Source organism: Agelaius phoeniceus, chromosome Z (assembly GCF_051311805.1).
Source record: "Agelaius phoeniceus isolate bAgePho1 chromosome Z, bAgePho1.hap1, whole genome shotgun sequence".
Lineage (NCBI taxonomy): Eukaryota > Metazoa > Chordata > Aves > Passeriformes > Icteridae > Agelaius > Agelaius phoeniceus.
In genome coordinates, this window is record NC_135303.1 from 52,425,732 (window position 1) to 52,438,289 (window position 12,558).

The 12,558-nt window shown below is 37.0% G+C and overlaps 1 protein-coding gene and 1 long non-coding RNA gene across 4 annotated transcripts in view; one reads left to right on the forward strand and one right to left on the reverse strand.

Annotated features, from left to right (window-relative positions):
- The window catches only part of AUH (AU RNA binding methylglutaconyl-CoA hydratase), a 113,175-nt gene that overhangs the window by 81,428 nt on the left and 19,189 nt on the right, over positions 1 to 12,558 (forward strand). The window lies entirely within an intron of this gene.
- The window catches only part of LOC143692279 (uncharacterized), an 80,976-nt gene continuing 80,182 nt past the window's right edge, over positions 11,765 to 12,558 (reverse strand). Inside the window, exon 3 of the long non-coding RNA XR_013180159.1 lies at positions 11,765 to 12,053. This is a non-coding gene — a long non-coding RNA (uncharacterized LOC143692279). The remainder of the gene's footprint in view (positions 12,054 to 12,558) is intronic.

Sequence of the window (12,558 nt, forward strand, 5' to 3'; positions counted from 1 at the left end):
ACTGGTGTTCATGAAACATTGGGTTTTTTTCTTTTTTTCTACATTTTTTTGACTACTAATCATAGTAGAAGTATTTGCTTTCATTGCATGCAGGATGTTAGTAGTGGTATTTCTGTTGTTATGACATGTATCTTGTTTGTTTTCATTTGAGCTGTAATAAATGTGATCACTGATCACATTTATTACTGATCATTCTAAGCCAGTGATGTTACATTTTTGCACTAGCTTCAGGATTGAGACATTTTATTCAATGTTTGGTTTTACAAGGGGGAGAGCAATTGCCTTGTCTCAACAGCAGTTGCCTTACTACTGTTGTCACACTTGAAAGATAAACCATGAATTTTTGAAGACCAGCAAGGAAGAAGTTCAAAGGGATTTATAGTAATCTCATAAACAACAGAAATTTTTTTTCATATTTGAGTAGACCTTATAGATGGAACCTTGTATATTGAAATAGAGGAGCTCTAAAACTTGTGAAAAGTGAAACCTTGTCAGTGATGTGGCCATCAGTGGAACATAGCCAATGTGACTGTGTAACCCAAATAGCTGTTATTACTACAATCCCAGTTTCTTTTTATGTTCACATTAAAAAAAAAAAATTCTGACTGGCAGAACGAAAAGTGATAAAGTGTTTAGATTTTACTAAATACCTTTTGTGTTAGAGCACTTCTTTGACCCTAGCAAACGTCTGTATATCAAGTCTTCTGCACAGAAGGCTTTGTATCGTACTTTAATCCTTCATTTATGGAAGAGTTAATGTGGCATAGTTTCTCAGAAGTTTAGAAAATGTCTATTATATGAATCACTTTGTCTCAGTGGAATAAAAGCTCATTGAACTGTGATCCACAGCAGACTTTTGTTTTATAGTCATATGAATTAGTGTTTGGATATTATATTATTTGTACCATGAAGCCAGTGCAGTAGGATTAGGCTGTTGTGTTACATGTTGGAAAAATATTATGTATTTGTACCTGGACAATTGTTCTGCAATGATGTAATGGCAGCAGTCTGTTAATTTGCCATTTACTTTTAAGTTTATTGAACTACTTCAACATGATTTAATATGATTTTTTAATTATGATTTTTAATATGATTTTTTAAAAAATTGATCCTACCCAAACCCAAATAATTTTTATGTCCTACTTTATCTCTATGGTATTTAGATGAGGGATTTAAATGAACTTTCCAATTGTTTTTATATTTTAAAGAATATAGATTTTCTTCTGATAAATGTAAATCCAACACAGTAAGAATAGAACTAAATAATTTTGAATATTTTCTAAAATCTGTAATATCAAAGAATACTTTTAGAATTACTTGGTATCGTTAATTTTAACTATTGTAGCACAATAATACCCTGGTTAAAGATGAGAAGCCTGTATTTTAAGGCAAGCTTCAAAGTGGAGGAAGGAGGTTGCTCCTGATAGAAAATATTTATGAGTATAAATGTAGAAAAAAATGCAATATATTGTATCAAAATATAAGGAAACCATGAGACTGTAATATGCGTGATAGGTAATGTTTTGAGTCTCTTCAGTTTTCAGATTTCTTTAGACATTGGAGTAAAGAAAATTTAAGGCCCAGTTTGAAGAGGATAGTTACTGTGTCCACAAGACTGTCTATTCTCCAGCATAAGGGGTGTGAAGGAAGAAGGCACAATGGTTCTTGTTTCACAACATGAGAAGTGAATGGTGGAGGCTGGAATTACTCCTGTAGTTCAAAGAGCAGATTAAAGCTCACAGTACAGAGCGAGACTTCATGGATAGATAAAACAAAAACCTAAGAGCCTTACGCTGATATTTTTACTGAATAGAAGCAGTGTAGAGTCAACAAGAAGTGCAAAGAGAGGAATGTCGGGACCAAAAACAGAGCAGAGACAGACTGTCTTTGACATTTAGAGAATGAAGAATTTGCTGAAGTTTCATCCTCCTACACTGATCAGCAAAGGTGTTAAAGATAATTGTATATACTGTAATCTAAACCCATTGTATCTTTCAATGGGACCAGGAAAGAATGTCTCTGACACTCCCAAGATATTCTAGGTGGAGAAAAAATAAGCTGTTTTCAATACTCTCTCAATACATTACTTAAAATGACAAACTTTACAATACATTACTTTATGACAAACTTTTTTGACCTGAAGAATAGTTTTTTGATGATGCAAATGAAGCTCAGTGGAAATAGAGAAAAAAGGTTTTGAACTCACAAAGGACTTATAGGAAACTACTGAAGGAAGTTAGAGTACATTTGATTGAGTAAATACAGCTTGAGCTATGAATCTCCATTGGTTGAGGTGATTGTGCAAACCATTTCATGGCCTCCTTTTTCTGTCTGATCCCTTAATGAGTCCCTTAGGGCACAGATGAAGATGTTATTAGAACTTTTGTTTCTGACACAGATTTACAATTTTGTACACTTTTCTTGTTTTCTTTATATTGCAAAAATGATAAAATTTAAAATCAAACAAAATTTATTGCAAAAATAATAAAATTTAAAATCAAACAAAATTTAAAATGCGTTGCTAAAGAAACTGCAGTAGACTAAATGTTTTTGAGTTAATTATTTTGTCTCCTGATGTACACACAGTCTAACATTCCTCAACAGTTGATTGGTCCACAGAGAAGTTTAAGAACTAGTTGAAGTCTATAAGCTCAGATTTAAACTTTCAAGTACAAGGATGAATAGAGGTTATAGTTTTCCACATATGATTCTCCACTTACGGATGGGGCTTATTTGAGCAAGTGGGACCTTAGAACCAAAGAGCTTGTACTGCATACCCCAAAGGTCTGACTAGTCTCGTGTCTTGTCTCCCACAGGGCAAGCGTCTATAAATGAAACTTCACTTTATTACTTTCCCAGTCTCTGGTTTTTTGATTCAGGCTTTTCTGAGCTGGATGAGTTTTATATATATTTAATAACTCTTGTGGGATTTTGCTTCCATGAATTTGTCTGATCTTTCTTCCCCTTAAGCCCCTGCTTTGTTACAAGCTTTGTTCAGAACTTGTACCACTGAGCTGATTTTGCACAGAGGGATCTCTAGATTCTAATGTAACAGTGACCTGATAGTTAAGTGATTGAATGATCTAAGTACCACTTTTTTTCAAAGTGACCATTACATCATTGCCAGTGCCTGCAACTGTGGATTCTCTGAACAGTAAGGGAAGTGCTGACAAAACTCATGCATTTTTTTGATTTTCTGCTCTTAGTCCTTGCTCCTTACCTCACTCACACTAGCTTATTTGAGTCTCTGTGTTACCTGACAAAGAACAGTTGCTTTGTTGAATGCTAGCTCTGGCGACCTAGTCATGATGCATTTTTCCTTATGTGGTTGGTTAAACAATTTGAATAGTTACTTGGAAGGGTGTCAGCATATTACAAGCAGCTGTGTCAAGAGATTACTGCTTGCTGTCATACCCTCAGCTGCGTGTCTTGCCTTTCTGCCAGAAGTCATCACCCATTTAGATCTACTTGTAGAACAGCCTGTTCAAATTCTTCTTTATGATAGTAAGAAAAAAAAGGTCTACAAAAAAGCTACAATTTAAGATGTCCGGGCTAATTTTGACTACAGCAGACCTGGAGAATCTGATTCTGAGTCCAGGGATCAGTTGTAGAAGCAACCTCATGGGCGTTTAGAGAAGCAAGAAACTTTTGTTGGAACAGCTGGACCTGTCAGGTTGACTAAGGTTGATGCCATGTGAAATAAATTTCTCTTGTGTATTCTAGAAGGAAAGAGTAACTTTGGTTGGGCAGGTACTTTTGAGGATATATGCTTCAGTTGCCTGTTAGATCAGTTCCCTGAAGTTAAATCAGGTTAGGCAGGGCCTTGTGTTGCCATTTGGTATATCATAAAGATAGGCAATTTCTCAGCCTCTCTGGCCAACCAGTGGTCTAATGGTTTAATCCCCCTCCTTGTGAAGACCTTTTTCCTTCTATTTTATTAGAATTTAATTTGTTGCAATTTGTGCTTTTTCCATCTGAGTCTTTTGCTGTGTATCTCTGAGATGAGATGATCTCTGTTTTTTCTATAACTATAATTTACGTGGCTGAGGATAACAAGGACACCGTGATAGATTGCCAAAAACTCCCTAAATTTGTCGTAAATTACAGTCTTTGCTCTCCCCTTTGCTCTCCCCTTTTGAGTCAACCATCTCACTGTCAGGTTGGTTAGACACTTCCTCTCCTGTTTAAAACAAATGACTTCCAGGATACTTTGCTTGACTGCTGTGATCTTTGGAAGAAGAGATTCCTATCACAGTGACATTAGTGACATTGTTAACTTCCTTAGCACCCTTGGATGCATTCCATCTTGTCCCTGGAGACTTTGAAATGCCCAATTCTGTATCTGCTCATGATCCAGTCATCTGCTACTGTGTGCAGTACTTCAGTCCCACAGACTGTGATGCTCAGGAGGAACTCTGGTGGGCCAGGGAGCAGATCAATGAAAAACAGGGCAAAGAAAGCACTGAATAATATTGAAGCCTTTCTGTGACCTTTGCTGTACTTTTTCCCTGTCATTTTTTGCTTGGTCTCATATCTTATTCACCAGAGACACATATATTTACATTTTAAAATTTTATAAGGTGCTAACATGCTTAGAGAATATCTAGCTCTGACTCTTACTTCCACTTGTGCTCGTACGGTTGGTGTTTCTGTATTGTTCTTAAGTGGACTGTTCCCACTTTCACTTTACATACACTTTCTGACATTCTGAGCTTTTCCTCATTTTCCTTTGAGTTGTTGTATTTGCTGCATTTTTATTTGCAGAGGGAATTTATCATGAGGCTTTTTGCATGACCAGTTTTTCTACTTGATGACTGCTGCTGAAATTTCATTACATTCAGTTGGAGGAATACTTATCTTTGAACAAATAGTTCAAGAACCTGAAGTCTCTTCTCATGAGTAATTGACTGTGTTCCCTAATTGAATTGCAGCTCCTGCTAACTCATGTGGGAATGTGATGCTAGATGTTCTGACATGTGAGAGCTAGGGTGCAGTCCAAAACCATATAAGAATTATCAATTTACATAGAAGAGTAAAATCTGATTTTTAGAGTGGTTGTTTCTGTTTTGTCTGCTCATAAAATGGACAAAGGCAACTGTAAGGTAAGTCTTCTTGTTCAAACCTTAGGAGTGGCATTCAGGTGTTTCAAGTGTGTATTTAAGCACTTCTCTGTCTCTTTTCTTTTTTTCAGTATTTGAGACATTCCATCATTCCTTTAAAAAATAAGCAGCCCTGAATACCAGCTTGGTGGCTTTTTTTTTTTAAAGAATCAGTCAGTCATTCTGTGATGAGTAAATTTATTTTTAACAGCAATTCAGAGAATTAGAAAGATAGCTTTTAATATCTTTATTATAGTGGATTTATTAGCAAATGTATATTTAATTTTATTTCACTGAAAGAAATTTATAAAATTTTGTACTGTTCTTGAAGAGTTATGGCAATAAAATGCAGAACACTTAATTACTGCAATCTGTAGATGTAATGTATATGTGTTTAACAGAGTTCAGGGCTCACTAACCAGTTTAATGGGCTCATCATAATTTTCTTGTAATGTTATTGTGTTTGCAGCACTTATCATGTACAATAATTGTGTATTTACATTTTGTATGATGTATGAAGAAGTACAGAGCTTTTTTTGTCAATGTCTTAAATTGGGCAACTCTACTGGTTTTTAAACTAGGAGTTTAACTGCATCCAAAGCCATTTAATCATGCCCTTCCTAAAAAGAACATGTTTTTTAATATTGTCTTATGAGATGATGACTTGTCTGGAAAGGCAAATTGCACTGTTGGTGTAAAGCAGTTTAGAAGGCACAGATCATATTTTTCAAATGGTTTGATTTAATAGTTTACAGACATGTAGGATGTTCAGTGACAGCTTCAAGCTTTATGTGTTGAATTAAAATGAGTTTTAAAGTCTGGTGACTTCATGTTGAACAAAGTAAAATTTCAGCTTTGATCTCCGGGATGGAATGTGTATGATGACTCACTTGTGGTTCAGAATATGATGGTTTTAGTAACTTGTTGAATGGTGCTACATGTAGGGAAGTCTGTAGGAATAAGTGAAACAACTTTTGTACTGTATTCGCAGTTCAAATAATTAGTGTTTTAATGGTTAACCTTACCCTCATAATCAGCCAAAATTGAAAAATAATACTGTTTTTTAATTAAGAAGCAGATATATTATATTTCAAAGCTTTTAAATTACTTGTTCCTCCTGTAATCTACTTAAAGCACAGGTGTGTTAGCCTAATTATCAAAATCCCTTCCTGATGATCTTTAAGTGATAGAGGAACAAAATACCGTCTGAGTGTAACTATTGTAAAAAATTGCATTTGACATGTAACAGGAACACAAGAAGAATTTCAGTATGTTGTTTCATTCTTCAGCTTCTAGTTGATCCTAAGATGTAATTACTTGTATGTAGGCCAAAAGCCTCATCTACTAGGTTTTTTTTTAAGTACTACAAAAATCTCTTTTTGGAAAGTTAATTTTAGAGATGAAAGAAGAAAGAAACTGATGATGAAAATATTACTGTTCAGTCACCTGGTCAGGGATTTCTGAATTAGAAGTAAATGAATGAAAAATACTGACATCTGCTGCTATGGAATTCCAATTGGTGTTTGTATACTTTTAGTCCTGTCACTTTTGAAAAGTGTATCCTTTTTCATTTCAGTTTCATCTGTGAGTTATAGGAATAGTTTCAGAAGTTATATTCGGACATATAAAATACATTACAGCTAGGATAGTAATGACCAGAAGAAAAATCTTGGACAGATAGAAAATGCAAATATTATACAGCTATCTAAAATATCCTTTCAGTTGTTGATTTTCTATAGGAACTACCTTTATGTCAGCAATGGATGAACATGTGCAGTGTATCTGTTAAAAATCTTAAATGATTGTAAGGAAAGTAATAATGTGTCAGAACTAAAATTAGAATTTCAGAAATTATCTGTCACATTCGAAAAAACTGCAGCAAATTTATCAGATAATTGAAAACTACTACTGAAACAGATGCATCAAAATTTTAGACATCTTAGCACAGCTCTGAGTTCTGGATTCTGACAATTCCTGACCTGAACATCAGGGCAAACAGGGTCTCGGTTGTGTAGCATGAGCATCCTGACCTACACTGTGCTGCTAGGGGAGCACTCCTGTACAACTTCACTGAGCTCTGAGATGACCAATGACATGCAAGGCTGATGTGAGTAAAAATAATGAAATCCTAATCAGAATTGGATTGAAACTTAGCAGACCATCAAAGATGCTGGTTCTTTTTAAATTTTTTTCTTTTTCTTTTTTTCTGGTCAGAGCTTATACACACCATTATATGTTTAGGTGTCCTACCTGCTTGACTAAGATCTTTTCCTTCTGAAGTCTACATGCTTTTTAAATTCAAAGTAGAATCTGTAAAATTTCTTAGCTCTGCATCAGGGAGTTTGAATGAATTTGATGTCTCAACTTAAAAATCATATGCCAAGGCTTTTCAGAGGAATGGATTTTGGAGGCTTTAAGGTCCTTAGTTCAGCCCTGTCATCAATATATGAATTGCTAGAAGGGTTCTAGAGTGCTCCTTGAGTTGCCATTTGAGGGCTTTTGTGTTATTCGAGTGTACAAAAACTAGAGTTAAAAGAAGGAAAATAAACTTCATCTCCAAAACCAAGAGAGAATTGCTAAAAGCCTTCCAGAGATTCTATGTTTCAAAATGCATCTATTTAAAATCAAGGGGATTTTCAAAATGTTCCCTAATGAAGTGTCAACAGAAGCTAAAAGTTTAAAGAGAAGGTGTTTGACATGCAGGAGGGTATTGGAGCATTTAGAGAAGCATGCAGATGGATGACATTTTATCATCAAACTGTGTTGCTGCAGATTGTACTGAATAGGAAAATGCACTTTGTATAGCTTGTTCTGGAAGATATTTAGTATCTCCTGTTAATGTATGCATCACTATGCCCACAGTTATGTCGAGCTTGCCCTTTTAAGTTTCCGTTTCCATTCACTTTAATAAGAAAATAACTGGAAAGCCCCCAGTGCTGACAAATTCTGTGACACATAAGATTGCAAGCATGAAAGGTTATCATACCAGTAGGTACATGGGTTTTTTACATAAATGTATGTCAAGATTGTACTAGGGACATGATATATTTAAGTATGACGTTAGCATGTGTTATTTTTGTCCTGACTGAGAGAGCAAAACTTTGGAGAATATTGCTATATCTCAGCTTCAGAAATGAAAGTGAAACACTTTGGTGAATACAAATCTCTATGTGGTGAAGAGCAAACCTTTCTTAAGTAAGGTTTTTGAGGAAACTGTCTGAGTGACTGCTCAGGAGGGAAAAGGAATTGCTGATTATATTCAGGATTTCATGCCATATTTTTAGTTTTCCAGTTGGAATTTCCTCATTTTGCATCTGAGAACTTTTGTGGTCTAAAAGGTTCATATTTTGAAGCAGTTCATCACTTTCACTGTGGTGCTCTTGAGGGTGAAAAGTTGTAAAGCTTCAATTCAACAAATTGCTAAGGCAAGCGATTGTTTTGAATATAAGGTACCAACTGATTTCCTGGAGATGTAGATCTATGCATCTCCAACATCTCATGTCAAACACTGATGTACTTTGCAAATGCAAAGGGTAATCGCTCTTAACAAGTGCAAATATGTTACATTTCTCTGTGTAGTGTTCACTAATTTGCTTTAAACACAAGGCATTGTTTGTTTATGAATGTCAATAAAAATTATAATTTCTTCTTGGCACAAAGAGTTTCAGAAAGCCAGAAGGAGCTCTGTACAAACCTAATTGGTAATGCTATCTCAAAGTGACTCAAATATGTGTATATCCATAATGTGTAGATATTATATATTTGTTGCAGCTGTGATTTTCTAGATTTGGAAAGACAGACACATGCAGTTAGAAAACAAAGTCAATTTTCTAATGTTTCAATGGCTTTGGTGTTTCAAAATTGATTTTGAAAAGTACACTACAAATTGACTAATCTATTTAAATTAAATAAATTAAAGATAGTTATTACTCGCTCTGTTTTAACTTTTTCTATCTGAAACAATTAAAAGGGTATGATGAAATAAATATATATATGAGTTGAGTTGTTTGACAGAATAATGTCTGTGGCACTGATTCTGGTTGTAGTGCTGTGTGATGAAGAGAGATTGTTGTAGTTCAGTTTCATCTCTAAAGAAGTCAGATTATTCCAAGAAACAACACTGTGTATGTGATACTCCATAAGGAAAAAAAACCCACAAAGAATAGCTTTAGTGGATGTTACCTCTCTCTGAAAGCTTTAAGATATTCAGAAGAGGACATGAGATTCCTTGGAAAGGTTGCAAGGACACCTTCCACTAAAACAGGGAGATCAAAGCTTCATCTTGCCTGGCTTTGGACACTTTCAGTGGTAGGGTATTGACAGCTTCCGTGAGCAACCTGTTCCAGTACCTCACCACCCTCACTGTAAAAAAAATAATTCTTCCTTATATCTAGTATAAATCTACTCTCTTTTTGTTTAAAGCCATTAGATATTGTTCCACTGCAACAGGCCCTACTAAATCTCTCTTTCTGATAAGCTCCCTTGAAGTATTTAAAGACCACAGTAAAATTCCCCTGGAGCCTTCCAGCCCCAACTCTGTCAGCCTTTTCTCATAAGAGGGATACTCCAACCCTGGATCATTCCTGTGTCTCTCCTCTAGTCTCAATCCTACATGTCTATATCCTCCCTGTGCTGGGACCCCAGAGCTGGATGCAGGGTTCCAGGTGGGCTCTCACCAGAGCAGAGCAGAGGGGCAGAATCCCCTCCCTCCCCTGCTGCCCACGCTGCTCTGGATGCAGCCCAGGACACGTTTGGCTCTCTGGGCTGGGAGTGCCCATGGCTGCGTCATGTCCAGCCTCTCACCCACCAGCACCCCCAAGTCCTTCTCACAGGGCTGCTCTCCATCTGTCCCAGCCTGTGCTGATACTGGGGGTCTCCATAGCCCAGGTGTAGCTCCTTGTACTTGGTCTTGTTAAACCTCATGAGATTCGCATGAGTCCAGTTCTTGAGCTTGTCTAGGTCCCCATCCTATCCTTCAGGTGTGTCAACACCACTACTCATTTGTGTTCACCAGCTTGGTGTCATCTGCATATTTGCTGAGGGTGCACTTGATCCTGATGCCTGTGTCATTGCTGAAGATGATAAACAGTGCTGGTCTCAGTACAAACCCCCTGAGGGAGACCACTTGTCACCGATGTCCATCTGAACATTGAACTCTTAACCAGTGTCCTCAGGATGTGACTGTCCAACAAATTCCTCATCCACCAAACAGTCCACCCATCAAATCTATCTCTTCAGTTTAGGTAGAAGGATGTTAAAGGGGAGTGTGTCAAATTCTTTACAGAAGTCCAGATAAATCATAGCTTTCTTTGTTCACTGATGGAGTAATTCCATCATTCAAGGTCACTGGGTTGGTCAGGCAGGACTTGCCTCTGATGAAGCTGTACTGGCTCCCTCGAATTAACTCCCTGTTCCACATATACTTCAGAGCTTTTAGAAGGATCCATTCTATTACCTTCCCAGAAGTAGAAGTGAGGCTATTGGGTCACTAGTTCCCAGATAGGTACACTGTTTCCCCTTTTCTCACCTACCTGGGACTTCACCTGAATGACATGACTTTTCGAATATCATGGCGAGTGGTTTGGCAACTACATAATTAGAGAATTACAGAATATTTGGAGTTGGAAGGACCCACTAGGATCATCAAAACCCACTTTTAAGTGAAATGGCCCATATGAGAATTGAACCCACAATCTTGGTGTTACTAGCACCACACTCTGACCAACTGATCTCATCTCAGGGTCTCATCAGCCAGTTGCCTCAGGACTCTGTAAAGCATTTCATAAGGTCCCACAGACTTATATGTACGTTCAGGTTCCTCAGGTGGTGATGAACCGATCTCTTACAGTGGAGGAACTTTGGTCCTCCATCCTTGTCTTGTGGTGTGACCACTTCAGAGCTGTTGGAAGAGAGGCTGCCACTAAAGACTGAAGCAAAGCAATTGAGTCTTCATGTACTATTCACTTGTCTGCTGCTTCCCAATGACATTTACTTGTTTCTGTCCAGGCCTGAGCATTATTCTCCTTGTATTGAGAGGCTGAAGTCAGGTGCCAGGGCAGAAATCTTAGGCGTTTGCCTGTGCTCTTGGTTACCCTTTTGCAATGCACACCATATTACCGCGTATGGATGGATGCAGAGCACTCCAGTGGATGGATATTCACAGCTCATAGGGACTGTATGGAAGGAACACACAGCTCAGGACCTTTTTAGAAGGAAACTGTACTTCAACAGGAAGCAAAATTGGAGAAGAAAGGGGGTTTTGGGAGGAGTTACATTAGCTTTTTTAGGAGGAGGAAATAGGTAGGTGATCCTGGAACTTGAAGGATAAGGTTTTAAGGAACTAGTAGCTGAGGGAGAGGAAAACTGAGGGAGTTAAACAGCTGCAACACTGAGGAGGGGATTGGGGCTGATAACTCAGTGAGGAAATGAGAAAAAGGGCAGGGCACAGAGTGTCCAGATGGACAGATGGTCCATCAAAAACATTTGAATGAATATAAATCAGAGATGATTGTGCTTGCTAAAACACAGTCCCTTACAGAGCTGGGAATGGAGCTAGTTTTTTTTTGAAGACACTATGCTGGAATAGAGGAGTTACTTCAAAATTTATTTGTTTTAAGTATTACTTAAGCTGTGTGGAGTGAACACAAATGATTCTCAGTTAGAATGTACTTAACTTGCTTTATTTAATTAACTTTGAGTTTCCTTAGTTCAATATAAATCAGTCTGATATTTTTGAATCCTCCCATCCAGTCATCCTGCAGGTTATATTACTCTTCTGTCATCAGCAGTCCCAACTGCAGTATGTACTGTGCTCTACATGGCATTCAGTATTGCTGTAGGAAAATTTTACTGTTCTCTTTTAGCATCAGGGAAATCCAGAACCTTGCAGCTGAAGATAATATGCCTTATATGGTTCCTCAAAAAGTCTACTTTATATGGTTCCTCATACAGATTCTGAAAAAACAGAAACAGGGACAACGCCTTGAAGATTATACAGACATATGTAAAATGCATTTTGGCAAAGACTGAAAATTGAAGCACCCAAAAATTAGCTACTTAGATGCAATTTTGCACAAAACTGTACAATGTAGCTTGTAAAGTTTTAAGCCAGCTATTCATTCTTTATTCTGTATATTCTTTCATTTCATGGGCATATGTACTGGTGCAGTTCTTAATGAGAAATTTTTGAAGACTGAAAGTTCCCCAAATATAATGTGCCACTTGCAAATGACACTGCTACCAAAATCAGGCCAAATTTAACTCTGTATTCCAATGTCAAAATTTAGAGTGACTCAAAACAAGGCTTTATTTTTCTTCCTCTCCCCTCCCCCTCCCTTTTCTTTTCCTTCCCTTTCCTTTTCTTTACTCTCCTTTCTTTTTTGAGCAAGTCACATTTTCCTATGAGCTTCATTCTTAGGTACAGCTGAACTTTTTTGGCTGAATTAGGAAAATGTGTGAC